Source organism: Garra rufa, chromosome 9 (assembly GCF_049309525.1).
Source record: "Garra rufa chromosome 9, GarRuf1.0, whole genome shotgun sequence".
In the NCBI taxonomy this organism is placed as follows: Eukaryota; Metazoa; Chordata; class Actinopteri; order Cypriniformes; family Cyprinidae; genus Garra; species Garra rufa.
This window is the reverse complement of record NC_133369.1, coordinates 7,855,077-7,873,404: the sequence shown is the minus strand read 5'-3', so window position 1 is coordinate 7,873,404 and position 18,328 is coordinate 7,855,077. Positions and strand designations below refer to the sequence as shown.

Sequence of the window (18,328 nt, the reverse complement as noted above, 5' to 3'; positions counted from 1 at the left end):
CGGATCAGTTAGAAAAGATACAGCACACCCGCTGAGATCAGACTGAAGATCTGGACTGAGTTTGGAGTTTGTAGAGTTAAAGCTCTAGGAGGAGATACAGTCAGAACATTCTGGATAGGAAGAAAATAGCATCTCAGTAAGTTGGCTCTCTCAAGCTTAATTAATTAATTAATAGGATTACAGCATTCACTTTTCTTCATTGTTAAAATAAAACAAATAAAAATAGTATTTTGCTTATTATTACTATTCAAAACTAACATTTTATTTTACAGTGCAACATGTGTCAGGGGTTTGGGCTGCAGTGTGTTCCTTTGTCCACTAGATGTCGCTGTTTTTCCCGCCACACTCCATGCCTCATCACGAACACCTGTCATTCCTGATCACACAGCTGTCTCCTATCACCTAGCACTATATTAGTCTCCCTCTCCCAACACTCTGTCTGGTGGCATTACTTCCTGTTTCCTGTTGGTATTGTATTCGTGTCCCTTGAACTGTTGCTCCAGTCTCGCTCTTGTTTATCGTGTCCTGTTGTGCTGTTGGCCTTTTGTTTGTTTGTTCATTTGTTTATTGTTGCAATAAATATTCCCTTCCCTGCATATTGGACCCTGACCTCATCTCTCATTTGGAGACAATATTATTATTTCGGCTGTTATACTTTAAATTACATTACATATTATCAGAAAAAATAATCAATAATAATAAGAATATCAAGAATGTATAATATTAATTATAATTGTATTTAATGACAAGTAAAACATTTGTCAAGGTTCATTAGTGAACATGAACTATGAATGGTTAATACTTCTCCAGCATTTATTAATCTTCATGTTAATTTGATCATTTACTAACGCATTATTAAAATCAGGAGTTGTGTTTGATAACATTAGTTAATGCTCTGTCAACTAACATTAACTAACACTCAACTGTATTTGAACTAACTTTAGAAAGATTCATAAATAGTAATAAATGTCCATTTCATTCTTCTTTCATGTTAGTTAATACATGAACTAATGTTAACAAACCACACATTATTGTAAAGTGTTACCAAAAACTCTTATCACTGCAATCATATTATTGCAATATCTTATTTTCAATAACAATTATTTATTAACAATATTAACAACCAACACATGAATTTTATTTGAGGATGATAATAATGTTAGAATTTCAGCAATAATATTGTAATCTAAATCAACATTTATTATTATTATTATTGATTATTGTTATAATATTAAATAAAATGCAATTATGATTTTTTCATTATTATTAAATATTCCCTTTTTATTTTACAGTACAGTTGGATTATTGCAATTTTTATATATTTCTTTCTTAGCATTTATTATATTTATTATATAATAAAATGTTCTAATAAAATAGTATTACATATATTGGTTATTTTTAATTTTATATAAATGCTTTGTTTTATTATTAATGTAATTACATTATTTAAAAAATACTAATTAAATTAATATTTCAGTAATCATATTGCACTGTAAAGTAAAATGTCAGTATTAATAATAATATAATAATAATAACAAAATATTTAAGATTATTTTATATTTTCATTTATTTTTTATTTTATTTGAGCAAAGAAATATATTATGATTGCAATAATCCAATTTGTTATTTTCATTTTATGATAATTGTAATTATTTCTTTATTTCTTATATTTGTTGTAATTTAAATCATAACCAAAACAATAATTTTATTTAATTATTAAATACTGATTACAGTGCAATATTGTAATGTAATAAGAGTTATTGTGATTATTGCAGTAAGAGTTTTTCTTTATTGGTTTGTTCATCTGGTATAAAATAAATAAACATGAATAAATTAAAGATCCCATTATAATTAAACACAAACATCAATTAAAATCTATAAATTGCTGTGATTAATGTCATATTTTATAATGTGAGGAATGGATTATATTCATGACACAAACATCAATTAAAATCTGAAGTTGATTTGTGATAGTGTTTATTATTTCTGAGCAGAAACAACAGAATAAGATCCTAATAGTAATAATAATAATAGTGCTAAGATGATTGATGAGACACTAGAATAAAACCCAAATGTAGACACACACTGATCTGACTGTCTATATGAGGATTGATCACACATTTATTCTGTTATTTGAGTGACAGAAGTTGAGCTGCAGTATTAATGTGATGAAGACACTCATCTCACTGTTACTGATTCATCCTCAGCTCAAAGCATTATGGGTACAATCTCTCATCAGTCTGTTCTCATTCAGCAACACAGTGAAACTGATGATCCAGACCAAAGACTAAACCTAAACCCAGGATAGAGCGTCTGAGTGAATGTGGTGTGTTCTGTGTGGATGAGGCTCATTGTGTCAGAGACGCTGTAGAAGGACAGACTTCCTGCTCCGTGATCCACATACACTCCTACTCTATAGACATCATTCACTCCTGCTCTCCTGATGATGGGCTTCACAGGGAGATCAGTGTCTATCTTATTGTGTCTGAATGAGTATCTGTCAGGATAGCAGACCAAACTCCAGGACTGATCATTAGATCCAAACCTACACTCATCACCATCTCCCTTCCTGCTGATGCTCTTATATGACACTGATATAAACACATCTCTACTCCACTCAATCTCCCAGTAACAGCGTCCACACACACTCTCTCTACACAACACCTGACACCGATAATCAAATCTGTCTGGATGATCAGGATACGGCTGATATCCACGTGTCACCTTTCTGTTGTCCTCAGACAGACTGAGTTGAGTGTTTGCTGTGTTTGGATCCAGTGTGAGAAAACAGGCCCCTGAACACAAGAACAGAGACATTTACAACAACAATCACTACAGCTGTGTGTTATATATATATATATGTGTGTGTGTGTGTGTGTGTGTGTGTGTGTGTGTGTGTGTGTGTGTTATATATAAATATATATGCAGTGATGGGGTTAGTTACTCAAAAAAGTAATATATTACAAAAATAGTAATATTACATATTACTCTCAAAAATATTAATCCCTTACTTTACTTTATTACTCCTGGAGAAAGTAACTAGTTATATTACTAGTAACTTTTTTTTCTTACACAAACCACTGTTATTCTTAACAAAATCCACAGACAAACAAACAAAGCTCCTATAACTAAACTAAAGCTCTTATAACAGTGGATATTATGCACAATTAATCTTTCATAAAGGTCTACTTGTGTTGTGATTCGTACGCAATATTCATCACTGTTCAAAACTTGTGAGTGAATTCTATCTTAAACACCATTGATCCAAAAATCAGCAGATGGCTACATTCCTCACGCTGCAAACAAGTTTTAAATCGAAACTGCCTATTCTTGCTCTTACTGATCATATATGTTGTTCTTGCTGCTTTTGTTTGCAATAGATGAATAAAAAATTTTTTCTCTGAGAGTTGAGTATATTATACACAAGTGTAAGTTTGGAGGCCGCTGATTGGCTCGATCGGTAATCTGGGAAAATGGCCAAAACAAGATGGCGTTGGTGGGCGGGGCTTCAATCCGCTTCAGTGCACAGTATCTTATAACAAGTTAATGCAGTTTGCAATATTCTTTCAACATTAACAATAACTGATCAACTGTAAATTAAACATATGAATGTATAGCAAACATATAAGTAAACCTATACCGTTAATATAATAAACTATGACTAAAGATGACATTTCTTGAAACCTGTTACGAGTCAGACTGAGAAATAACTGGGAATTAAGATTGTAAACCGAACCACACATTTAACTACTAGACTTTATGATAATTATATATTAATATTAGTATTTATTTTCATATTATTTGTTCAATTCCGCTTCTATTCTAATGGTGGTGGTTTAATCAGAGGTCAGTTTCCTGTTTGGACAGGATGCAGCTGAAGTGAAGACATCTGTTCTGTGGACCTGTTAGTTTGAAGCATAGACTGTAATGTGAAAGGTAAGTTATACTGTTGTTTAATCAAGTTTTTCAAAAGTTTATGGCTGACTTTGGCTTGTTTGTGCATGTTTTGTAAGCGCATCAGAGCTGGTTTTTACAGTCTTAAAGCAGCTAGCGCGTGATGCTAATGGTGCTAGCCAATTACTGATTGAATACAGTCAGACGAGAATCGGCCATTTCTGTCAGCTTTAACTTGCTTTCATTTGCATAGCTGTAATAACAATCTGCTGGGCTCAAAGAGATATATATAATAAACAAAGAGATCAGGATGCGCACGTTTTACTCCTGAATTGTAACTTGCACTATCAGCCAAAAGTTCTTAGTTTAAGTCTCTTCTGCATTTATTTGATCCAAAATACAGCCAGAACAGCAGGAATATCTGCTTATAATATCTGTATTATTTAAAGTCACTATTTGTTTGAATATTTAACAATGTAATTGGTTCCTGTGATCAAAGCTGAATTTCCAGCATCATTTCTCCAATCTTTAGTGTCTGATGATCCTTCAGTAATTATTATAATATGCTGATTTGGTGCCTTAAAACATCTCTCCTCTTTCTCGCTCTCTCTAGAAATATATACATAAACTTTATAAGTGTCTTTCTCATCAGCTTTGATCAATTTAAAGCTCCCTTGTTAAATAAAAGTATTAATTTATGTAAAATGCATCTCCCTGAAATGCTGATCAAATAAGTTTAATTAAATGCTGATCTTTGGATGTTTCTTTTTAGCAAAGAGTCCTGGAAAAAGATGTAATAATTAATGAATATTTAATTCAAACATGGACTAGTGTCTGTGAATATTAAAATGCAAAAGAGCGTTTCAATATGAACCCTGCATGTTTGGTTTGTCTCTGTATGTATGAATGGCGGAGACACAGTTTTGTTTACTACACTGAAGCCTTTGTATCTCACATCAACAGATACACTTTAAAAACACTATTTCTGAAAAAGATTGTAGAGCTCTATTATTTTATTAATTTAAAAACTAAACGTTGTGCTTTTGTTTGTATATCATCATGTTAAAATACAAGCAAGATTATGAAGTCCTTTTTAAATAAGTATTGTTTTACATTAACAACTGATTGTCTATTTATTCATTAAATATATTTCTGACTTTCTGTTGGATTAAAACAGTTTTTCTAGCTCTTAGAGAAAGTGTGAGTAAAGCATGTTTGTTATTTTCAGATCAGTCTTAAGAGGCAGCTGTGATCAGACAATGATTGTGGTGTGGACACTGTGGGACTAGATGAGGGAAATACAGGTGTACAGCAATAACACAGGAAACACCTTGATCATATTATTGACACTCACTGCTTCAAAATGAGTCTGTGTATGGTCCGTGTACTTTTTCGTTCATTCATTATTCAATTTCGGAATGAAAGATGAAATTTAAAAAAGGGTGCAGCTTGGTTTTTTGTTTAAAAGAAAAAAAGCGGAAATGGCTGTATTTTGTTTTCCAAATGTATTTTTGTCATCAAATAATAGTAATAGAAAATTGGACGCATTTCCGATCGTTTTTTAATTTGTAATATTATTTGTACATTTATTGTATTTCATTTGACTGATCCTGTCTTTACCCGGAAGTAAATTACACCGTCGTGCGGGTATCAATTATTATAGTCTAGTAGTATTACTTACTAAGATCCATATTACTATCACACGAGCCAATGGCAATTAAATGCACGGATGCATAGTCAGATAATGAATGAAATACAACTGTTCACGAACAGAAGATTGTATTTGACTCATGCTGCATACGCAATGACAATTATGCCTACTGTAAATATAGATTTACAACTACGATTAGAGTTGTTTGCATAAAATGCACCGTGAACATTCACACGTTTGCCTAGCTGTGAGAGGCTACAATTTATCTCCATTAATACTATTTTCTCAATTCTGCGCATATATTTTCACGTACCTTACATCAATTGCTCGATCAATATTATCATCACATATTTTACATTTGTAACTGTAGGTACCACAAACAATTTAATATAGCTAAGTTTGTGTATTTTTACAGGTAGTAAAATGCTGTGTGTGCTGCTTATAAACACCAGAGAGATAACGATTCATGAAAAAGATGGTCTTTACTCATCTCACTTGCACAAAATAAATGCAGTAATAGAAAGTACAGAAACGCACAAAAATACACTGAAATACACTGAGAATTATATGCATTTAAAAATTTGGTGGGGTTGAAGTTATCCCCCCGGATCTTCTGCATCCACTCAGTCCGTACGCATGCAGCGTCAACGGGGAATGAGACGAAACTGTACATAACGATGAAGTGCTGAGTCTCCTCTCTTGAATCCTAAAAACAGTCAATGTGAAAAAATATCTCTGTGGTAATGGAACTCGGTCGCTGTTGTCTCTCGCTCTCGCTGTCAGATCACCGGAAGTTTTCACCTGAAGTACTGGCCCATACTGATGCGCGGGTTGGATTTTTTTTTCAACCCGCGGGTCCCGCAATTATGAAATTCTATTTGAACGCATTCGTTTACTTGGACTGAAAGGTTTACAGGTTCACTGGTTTAAGGAAGTTCTGATCATAAAAATCGACTCCTTTTTATTTGTAAGGTATTGTTTTCGTTATTATGTACTTTTTAAAATGACTTCGGTGCGGGAGACGCATCAGGTGCAATAACCAAATACATTTCAAAGCAAGCTGGTGCCACAGTCCTGACTGCATCATTGCTGTCTTTATTGTGTGTTTTAGCGAATATTTACATTCATTCACATATGACTGGATGTGGTTGACTGTCATGATTTTGGCTAATGCAGGAAAATGCGCATCAGAGGAGATTTAAATACGCATAGCACCAGGCCTGCAGAGCTGAATGTGCGCTCGCAACACAGTCTCACTCCCAAGTCGTCACATATTGACGTTTGGCCTTTGGCGTCGCATTTTGACGCACAGGGTACCCCTTCAGCGTCATTTTTGGACGTGCAGGGTCCTCCACTACTTTAAATAAGAAACCCTTGGCTTCAATAAGCTGACGCGAAAGGCACTGTGAAGGTTATCGTCATGATTAAATGATCTATTGGGTAATAATATTGCAATATACCATTATTGCATATGTATTGGGGTGTGATTTTTCAATGCAAACAGTCACAACAGACACATTTACGAGCACGTAACCCAACCCCTGCCCCTAAACCTAACCACTTGTCAATAAAACACAGTTTCATGGAGGTCATGTCCTCTTCTCGGAGGCTGACCCGTTTGGCCCTTTAAACAACATGTAATAAATCTGATCCATGATTTTGTCGTCACAGAGATATTTTTTTCACATTGAGTGCTTTTAGGATTCAAGAGAGGAGACTCAGCACTTCATCGTTGTGTGCATTTTTGTACCGTTTCTTCGCATTCCCCGTTGACGCTGCATGCGTACGGACTGAGTGGATGCAGAAGATCTGGGGGGATGATTTCAACAAAATTTTTAAATGCATATAATTCCCAGTGTATTTCAGTGTATTTTGTGCGTTTCTGTACTTTCTATTACTGCATTTATTTTGTGCAAGTGAGATGAGTAAAGACCATCTTTTTCATGAATCATTATCTCTCTGGTGTTAATAAGCAGCACACAAAGCATTTTACTACCTGTAAAAATACACAAACTTAGCTATATTAAATAGTTTGTGGTACCTACAGTTACAAATGTAAAATATGTGATGATAATATTGATCGAGCAATTGATGTAAGGTAAATGAAAATATATGAGCAGAATTGAGAAAATAGTATTAATGGAGATAAATTGTAGCCTCTCACAGCTAGGCAAACGTGTGAAATTCACGGTGCATTTTATGCAAACAACTCTAATCGTAGTTGTATATCTATATTTACAGTAGGCATAATTGTCATTGCGTATGCAGCATGAGTCACAATCTTCTGTTGGTGAACAGTTGTATTTCATTCATTATCTGACTATGCATCCGTGCATTTAATTGCCATTGGCTCGTGTGATAGTAATATGGATCTTAGTAGTATTTTTAGTGATACTAGACAATAATAATTGATACCCGCTCGACGGTGTAATTTACTTCCGGGTAAAGATATGATCAGTCAAATGAAATACAATAAATGTACAAATAAATATTACAAATTAAAAAACGATCGGAAATGCGTCCAATTTTCTATTACTATTATTTGATGACAGCAGTACATTTGGAAAACAAAATACAGCCATTTCTGCTTTTTTTTTCTTTTAAACAAAAAACCAAGCTGCACCCTTTTTTAAATTTCATCTTTCATTCCGAAATTGAATAATGAATGAACGAAAAAGTACACGGACCCTGTCATTGATTCATTAATAATAAGGACACAGTCTACAATAACTAAATTAAGCTGCTGTCTCTTTAAAACTGACTGCATGGTTTGACTAAAGACATGATCGGCTGTGTTTACATGCACACTCCTCAAAGCAGACTATTGCACATCATTTTGTGTCTATTTCTGCATTGAGACGCAAAAGAGAAATCTATTAAATCACCTCCCTAACATTTGCGTCTCATTTATATTCATTAAAGTGATGGTTTTATCAATTAAAAGAGTTTTTATTTTGTTATAGTCTCATTTTCATCAAAGAAATGTTGTTGACTGAAATGATGGTGAATATTCTTCTTCACAGAAATGAGCATTGCTCCACCTCCGTCACTGTTTTCAGATTTCTCCTGTCAAAGAGCATGTTTTAAATGAGAAGCAGAGCTGTTGTGCCTCCACTGAAGCAATCAAGAGTTATTCACATCCCAGCAAACACAGAACGTTCCCCTAACGTTCCCATATGGTTCCCATTTGGTTATTTTTTCGGGAACCAAATGAGAACGTTCCCAGAACGTTCCCTGTAGGTTCTCTTTTTAATAACCTATAAAGAACGTTCTCAGAACGTTCCCTGCAGGTTATTTTTAGTTTTTGTTTTATAACCTAAAAAGAACCTTCCCAGAACGTTCCCTGCAGGTTATTTTTAGTTTTTGTTTTATAACCTAAAAAGAACCTTCCCAGAACGTTCCCTGCAGGTTATTTTTTTTTTTATCATTAGCATTTAAACGAATTAAAACTTTGCAGATGACTCTGATTTTTCTAATGCTGAAATGGATTTTTTTTTCATCATAAACAAACTAGAATCTCATGTCCGAGATAAGCTTTTAATAAATGACATCAAAGTGGTCAAACCGCATTATAATGATAATATAATTTATAATTTTATAGCTAAAACAAGCCAAGGTTAAGTGTCTGAAAATCATATTATAAACACTATTTATTTCTTTACTCAGCACGCGCTTTCTCCATCACGCGCTTTCTCCTGTCTTCAACATAAAGCGGCGCGCTCGCGTAATTTAAAAAATAACGGTCATTTCGTTTTACTGACTGACTAAAGTTCGGTGATTGATCTTTTTAATGGATAATTACTTATAACTAATATATATACGAGAGTAAATAGTTATTTTAGGGAGATTTGACACGTCTTATTGAAGAAAACATAATGTTAACCGAGACGTTTTCGTTTAGTGTCCAGAAGAGGGAAGCACCTCATCGTTAATTCAGCGGTAAGAAACAAACGTAATGTTATCCTAGTTAAAGTCAAATAAATGTTTTCCTTTTTTTAATGTCTGTAAAAAAATAAAATACACATTTTTAAAATCGAATATTTTGTTGAAGTCATGTTATTTGGTGCTTTAATAAACAAAATCTGGGTTGTTTTATGGTATGGTACTTCTACATCTTAACGAAATCTAACATAGTATAGCATAATTTAGTCTCATTTATGCTCCTTATGATGGTTAAATGTGCTCTGATTATCTGTGATGATTAAAAAATGGTTTAAAACAAGACATGGTGTGTAGTAGTGATTATTGAGATTCACATCCGTCCGCCTTCCGTGCCGCTTACTTCGGGACACGGGAGTGCAGACGTGCAGAAGCGGTACTGGAGTGAAGAGGTTAGGAGAACGTTCTGGGAACCATCAGAGAACTTTCAGGGAACCTTCTAGGAACATACACAGAACGTTCCCTATTGGTTAGCCAGGAAAGTTTTCTTTACGTAACTAGAACGTTCCCTTTAGGTTAGGGGAACGTTCTGGGAACCTACTGGGAACGTTCCGGGAATGTTCTTAGAACGTTGCGGGAACGTTCCTAACCTTAAGGGAACGTTCTAGTCACGTAAAGAAAACTTTCCTGGCTAACCAATAGGGAACGTTCTTGGGAACGTTCCGGGAAAAAACTAACGTTCCCAGAACGTTCTGGGAACCAAAAATTGTTAGCTGGGATTAGGGTTGGGCGATGTCGACCAATTTGGCATCGTACGATGTCTAGGGCTGTCCCCGACTATGAATTTTCATAGTCGAATCAGAATTTTCGAATCTTTCTATAGTCGACCGATAGTCGAACCATCTAGGCCTATGTGTGTGTGTGAATGGGTTGGGAGGGCCACGACACTATAGTCAGCAGGAGGGTAAAACAGTTTTTATTTTATTTTACACACTGCACACAGCAACAACTTTTAATAAAGCGACCAAAACTGCCTGCCAACTGACAGACGAACTTATTTAGGTTTAAATAAAAACACAGAACGCGTCTTTTAGGTGCGGTCACACTGCACTTTTCGTTCCATTGACTTCCATTCATACGCATGCGAATGCTTTAGACCGGAAACTCAAGCCCGTGCGATTATTTTCGCATTTCGCTGCGTCTGAAAGTTCAAACTTGGTGAACTCTGACCAACGAATTCGTATCACATGACTCTGTGGGACCAACAGGAGATCGATACGTCACAGTATGACCTCTAGCTGAATGAAAAGAACATTAAATTTAAACATTTAAAACTGCAACACTGCGATAAAGTGTATTAGATTGTGTGTTTTTACATTTAAAATGTATTATTAGTGTCATGTGCTGAATTTAACTTTTAAAAAGACGCAGCCGAGCATGACGTCATATCACGACCGTTGCAGCAGCATCCGAAGGAATTTCGCACGCTCAAAGTCTAGTGTGACCGCGCCTTAAAAACGCGATGCGCACAACACTGCCTTTTTTGCTAAGCAACGACCAAAACAGCTGTCCTGTCAGTCAAATCAAAGGATTATAGCGCGAACGCTCTAAAATCTTCGTTTTTTGCTGATAAGTAAACTGTCATATAAGCAGAAACCCTAAATAATACAGCTCCTGGTTACCCACGACAGACACCAAAGGTTTCTCCTCCATTTCTTGCAGTCAAGTAAACTTTCGCCATCACAACAGAAGACCCTCCTCTCCATTCATTCGATTGGACAATGGAAAAGAACGCGAATGACGTTGGGCGTTTTTCTGCTCAGAGTTGATTTTTTTTTTCAACTTCAGGCGCTCAGAGCGCTCCTGCAAAAACGCGGGGGGGGGGGGGGGTGCGCTTAAACAGAGCGCAATACGCTCACTGCCAACAGAAAACCATTCAAAAGAGGCGCCTAAAAAACGCATTCGGTGTGATCGCCGCCTAATCCCTGCCGTCAAGATGGTCCGCATCTCATCATTGATCAGGGCAAATGAAAATTAAATCTGTCACAGGGGTGGTTAGATTTATTCACAAACACGTTAAAAATATTTATTGAACGCTTATATCTTTTCACTTTTGTTTTTACTGCATTATCATAATCAAAGGCTGTATATAACGTAATATAACCGTACAAAACCAGTAGTTCTGTGTGCAATTAGACATTGAGCACCCCCATATTGCCAAAATGGTATGATGCTCGTTTCACCCGCGAAGATTCGACTGTGAGATCGGTGGTCGAATCAGGCTCCGCATATCGATGCATCGAATCTTCGACTATTCGGGGACAGCCCTAACGATGTCTAATGTGAAACATCGCGATGGACGATGGCATCGTCTGCGGGGGGCGGAGGCGAGGGATGGTTGTTGTTAAATTATTTATTCATAACGAATTAATTAATTGTAGCCTACCATGTCCACGAGTGCTTAATTTGAGCCGGATCCTGTCCTGGAAAATGTCCGATTTTGGATTTTTGCGTTCCGGTTTTTGTTTTTAAAGATCCGGAATTAACAAGTGCACTAGATCATGACAGTGCGTGCGTGCAGACTAGACGAGATCAAGCGCGGGTTTATATAAATGGATTTTAAGGATGTGTGTTGGTCCTTAACATATTTTCGACCAGTCAGCTTTTTTAAGTTCAATAACGCTCTCATTATTTGTTTACTTAACACACTCTCTCCAAACGCATTTAATGAGCAGCGGAGTGTTTAGAGAGAAAGCTTAATATCAGAAATAATACCAAATCAAGCGAAATATTATGTATTAACATTATAAACACTATAAACATAGCTATAAGTTAGTTACCCTGACTCCAAAACGAATGATTTAAATGTAGAGGTATTTAGAACAGAACAGAAATGAAACAAAATATATAAAGTTAAGAAACCAAAACAAAGCGAAACTAAAAATAGCGCGTTGGGCTCACGCACCTCTGTTTTTCGGCACAAATCCAAGTGTTCCAACTAGGCTTTGTATTGTACATTCGTATTTCGATGGAAAAAAGATATACTCTTGTTTTTGTTCCATATTTGGTGTAGTTTATTTAATCTAATTTAATTTAAACTATTTAGATTTTTTTTCTGCTGTTTTTGTATGCCTCATTTATTAATGTAAAGGAACTTTCATGTAATTCGTTTGGAGTTCACTGTAATTTGTATTGTGATCACTAACAACTTCCTTGTTATTATTTCCTAATAATAATAATAATAAAATAAGCAAAGATGCAGAAATTGAAAGCATGCATTTCATTTGGCTATATAGGGATTTAGTGTGTGTTTTTCGTGAGCGGGTTGCTGCTGCGGCGGGGGCGGGGCGGGGCGGAGGATCGCGATGTCTATTGGCCATCGGCGATGGACGATGGCATCGTCTATCGACCCATCCCTAATTCACATATTTTGGTTCAATTTATTTCAGTGATTCCCATTTTTTAACCTATATATCAAAATTACAACAGTTTACAATTACAACAATCTAGAAATACTTTATTTTTTTCCAGAAATGTTAACTTCATCACTCAAAATTTGAAATAACATTATATTAGATTATACTACATATTTGACAAAATATCCAAGGCATTTCAATCAGAATCTTTATTTATTTATTTTTTTTACACATTGTGATCAAAATTAGAGAACAATAATGACTGTAGCACAAGAGAAGATTACAACAAAATTTCTGGAGGCCATTTTGCCAAACATAATGTTTCCGATCTGACCCAAATAAATGAAATCTTCTCATTAGTGTGTGCTTTCAGTCTGAATTCTCTTAAACATGCTGCAGAAAAGCAATTCCAGCTGCAGTGTTGAACCCATTCTTTATTTAAGCAATAAGATATGAGAGTAAAAATGGTTACCACACAATAAAAATATCAAAAAATAAATATATATATTAGGTTGAACATTTTTTTATAAAGTAAAATCATTAGCTGCCTTCCGCTGTAAAAAAAAGTAGTCCCTAAGGCCGTGTTCACACTTGGCGTCTTTTTTCACACAAAAAAGTTGACTAGGGCGTTTTTTTAGTAAAAAAACAAACAAAAAAACTGGCAGCATTCTGTTACAAAAAGCAGCAGAGTGCGTCTTTTGTTGCTATAACTGTGTGGTGAAGAAATGTCGAGAAAGAGCCTCTTTGAGATGTATATTACGATAGAGTTGTTTACTCATATCATACAACTCCTTGTGCTCCGAAACTAGTACGATAAGTTTATCTGCCGGCAACTTCTCAGTTTTTTCTTGTTGTTTTTGTTGTTATGGAAACGATAGGTCCCGCTACTCGCTTGTCATTGGTCAGCTGTCAAAAAAGCGCTTGACGTAGGGCGTTTTCTTTAAAAAAGTTCAACTTTTTTCAACTTAAAAAGATGCTCTGCGCTAAGGCTTTTTTGAAAAGACGGTTTACTCCATAGGATTAGAATGTAAAACAGACGCTGGCAGTTTGAAAAAGGACGGCAAGTGTGAACACGGCCTAACTGCTAAAGCTTGTTTACGTTGCTAAGGGTGGTTGCTAAGGAGGTTCAATGATACACAGAACGTTGAGTGAAGCGGTCGTGAATAAAACACAGCTGCTGACCAATCAGAAATGAGGAATGGAACTAACCGTTTTATATTGAGTCTCAGCATTGTCTTGCATTCATTGTAAAGATGCAATATTAAAAAATAAATAAATAAATAAAATCACAGATTTTGAATGATTGATTTCTCTTGCAGTGAAAATGAAAGTAATGCTGCCAGATAAATTGGGTTTGTCATATAGTTAGTTCCAAGTGAAGGATTAACACTTGTCATATATGTTAGGTCATTTTGATCAGAGTTCTTTAAAAAAAAAAACTATATATATTTTTTTAATAATATATACTGTCGTTTAAAATGCAATTAGTTAAAAAAAATGTACTTAAACGGCCCTTTCACTCCTGTTAGGATAATGATACGGGTTTGGAACAACATTGAGACAACATGAACGGTCCCTTAAGCTGAAAGCTGAATCTCTACACATTTCATTAGTTACTGGCTCTTGAGAGTTAATCGATACATTTTAACACCCGTTTAATGCCATCTTCACATCATCATGTGCTGCCCTTAAAAGGTGTTTACATTTTTGCAGTTTTGAGTGGTTTATGTTCTTATTTTATGTTTTGTTTTGTTTTGTAAGATTACACAAGTCTTTTACTGTCAATATTTTGAAGTTTATGGGGATCACTTTTCTCCCTAAAGTGGCATGCCATGCTTGTAAAACATGGTAAAAGAGAGTAAAAAAAGATTTCCTGAATTAAATGAATTCTAAAACACATTGTCATTGGTCTCTTTAGTGTGTCTCCAGTTGTGTTGTATGTAGTGTTTAAGATCAGGCATTTCTCTTTATTCAGCCATAGTGTCATGTTTGAGTGTTGGTCTGTGCCAGTAAATCACGTTGGTCTCTATAATGTTGGGTTCAGTGTTGGGCAACTTACTTACAAAATGACACACATTATATATTACTAGTTACTGTCTTTTAAAAGTCATTAGTTAGATTACAATATTACTGTCTCTAAACTGTAATGCGTTACACTACTTTTGAGTTACTTTCACCAAAATATCCACGATTATAAAATGCCTAAATATAAGTTTATAGCTGCTCATTATACATTCAGTGGAGGATAGCGAGCATAAAATTACAGAAACATATTTAGGTAGGTCTACTGTTATGTCTATTAATGTTACGTTGTAGTTTAGGTTAAACATGGATAAGCACAAACCACATTAATACATTCATAAATAACACCGGTAAATAAAGCAAAGGGTTATAATGTACAAACATTCAATACAATAAATAGCTCATAGTCTATTTGAAACAGTTTTCAGAACAAAACAAGAATGAAGAATATAAGTTGCTAAACAAGCCAAAACCAATGAGGGTCAAAGCGAAACTGAAAGCAAGCATTGTTCAGACGCAGTCTACCTCTCTCATTCAGCATGAATACAATTAAATGTGTTCATATTCCTGATGTATTTGAATGATAAACTATTATGTAAACCAGGATTTATACGTAACACACTTAAAAACCTCCTCCTCACGTGAGCAAAGATGTGTTTGTCCCGAGCTCAGGCTGAACGGCACGGATTGTACTACGCAGCACTATTTATTTGACCAGTGTTTCTGTATTTGGTTGACTGTAATTTATTCTTATCAAGCTACTTGACAAACGTAGAGAGCTAAGCTAACAGTTACTCTTCATTAAATGAAGCTTCACTACACTAAAGCTACGGCCTTGGCTAATGTAGCAAGCTAAGCTACGGCAACACGGCAAAAGTAGTTCACTACATCTAAGCTGTTTTTCACATTTTCATTTTTCTATTGAACCAACATCAAACCAATCAATGCTCTCTCAGTGATCAATAAAACTGTCAGTCATTCAGGATAAAAGTTCAGTTCAGTATCATGTCCAGGGCTGGATTCAGCTCATATTCTCACAGAGGAAAATTAAATTTGGGGGTTGAATTCTTTCTTGAAAAATCTTTATTTATTTATTTTTTACAATGGCACCCGTTTCTAAATATTGAATGAATAAAATAGGGAAAACACAACATTTGTATAATTTTATGTCTATAATTGAATAACATATAGCCTATATATGAATGGGTGTTTGTCAGAGTTTAGTGTTGACAGCTTGGTAAAAATATCCTAATGGAAGCGCTGTAGTTTTGCTGTATATAGCTACTGAAGTATGAGAAATACAGCACACAAATAACACTTTAATGTACTTGTGTTTGTGATCAAAGGTAGTCATTTGTTTTATGAATACAGGAGCCTGATTTTTGTTTGAATTGTCAGAATCTGTAGTACATAACAAAAAAACTAATCACAAACATTTACAGTCAAGACTGTGAAAACAAACACGTGGATTTGGCCCAGACCCTGTTTTGGGATGTCAAGAAACATTCTGTTGTAAATTTGTTAACCGACAATAAGAATTTTTAACAGAATCAATCGCCTGTTTTCGTTTGCTGAAGGTTAAAAAACCCGCTAACATCAATTGCAAGTCTTTGAGAGTAAAAATGAAACGGACAGGTCACGCTATGCTTATAATAAAAGTAGCAGCCTATATGCAGAATTTAGTTTCATTTTTGTAATGCGCTCTTGAGAAAGCGACATGTTTCCGTCATTTTAAAAATGTTTTGTTTTTATTGTGAATGTACATACAATTTAGAGTAGTTTCGAATAAAGTCTAACTCTTATGTGACCACAAAAGAAGGAGTAGTCTGTTGTACGTTGTTTGCACTTTTATAAGGGGGGAAACTAAGTGTTCGTTCTGGCGCACAATTAAGCAGCTACTAACTGCAGAACGCAGACTATTTACTGTCATTATAAAATACAGCCAGACAAACATATTGAAAACCATGCTATTTTACTTTACATCACTCTAGAACAAATCCTTTAAATTTAATTGTAGAACAGAACCGAGAATAAAACATGAAAATATAAGCTAACAAGCCAAAACTAATTAATGTTGTACTTTTTGCACAAAATGAATACATTTTGACTCGCAAAGAAACAGCAAATTAAGATAGGCCTATGTATATTTGAAAGGTAACTTGACTTTTTCTTACCATAGGTATATGTAAAAGGTATATGTAAAATAATTTTAGATATAATCTAATATGAATATGATTTAATGCTTACAGAGAAACGGTGCTTTAAAGTGAGCAACACCACAAACACAGACACTGCCTATTGGCTAATTCTGTCATGTCACACTACTTTTTTATTTTTGTGACATTTAAACTATCGATACAGAATTTATGCGCTAAAGTAAAACGGAAAAAGATTTGTCGACACATTTTATCGATAAATGGCATTTCAATCAGCTAAATATTTTTTTCGCTAAAAAATCCTTGGATGGGAACCTGGCTATAGTTTTTATTGGAATATTTACATTTATCCGCAAATGACTGGATGTGGAAAACTATTTTACCTGTGGATTTTTTAAATTCACAACCCTGCTGAAAAAAAAAACAAAACAGCATATGCCGGTTAGGTATGTTTTGGTGCTGGGATGCTGGTTTATGCTGGTTTATGCTGGTCATGTTGGTGGTCAAGGACCAGCATAAACCAGCATAGGACCAGCATAAACCAGAAGAGGACCAGCATAAACCAGAAGAGGACCAGCATAAACCAGAAGAGGACCAGCATAAACCAGAAGAGGACCAGCATAAACCAGAAGAGGACCAGCATAAACCAGAAGAGGACCAGCATAAACAAGCTAAAACCAGCATCCCAGCACCAAAACATACCTAACTGGCATATGCTGGGTTTTTTTTTTCAGCAGGGAAACTAATTTTGAGTTAAAATATGTTGTTGTAACTTGCATAACTGAGATTGTAACACGTAATATTATTACCCAAATTATATTAGTAATGCGGTATATTACCACGTTACAGCAAAAAGTAATGTATTTCTGTAATATTATTACTTTTGTAATGTGTCACTTCCAGCACTGGTTGTGAAATGTGTGTTTGTGTATTAAGATCTTTATTCATCTTGCTCTTGGTAATGCAGCATAATGTTGTATGTGTGTGTGTGTCTGTCTGTGTGTGTGTGTGTGTGTGTGTGTGTGGACATACATTTCTTCGGTCCGGCTATAATCCTGGATTCTCCTCCATGATCCACACTAGAAAACACACAAAGAGAGTCATTTATTAAACTGTTGCTATGCAGTTATTGGGTGGTTGCTATGCAGTTGCTATGTGTTCTGAGTGGTTTCTAAGGCATTGCTATGCAGTTGCTAGGGTACTCTGGGTGGTTGCTGGGCTGTCACTATGTAGTTGTCAGGGTACTTGGTAGGGATGCACTGAATATCAAAAATTTTCGGCCAAAATACTTTTATAACTGAAGCAACACA

General features: G+C 35.1%; 1 pseudogene; it reads right to left on the bottom strand.

Moving 5' to 3' along the window:
* Window positions 1-2,250: 2,250 nt before the first annotated feature.
* LOC141342527 (NACHT, LRR and PYD domains-containing protein 3-like) overlaps window positions 2,251-18,328 on the bottom strand; it is a 96,873-nt pseudogene continuing 80,795 nt past the window's right edge.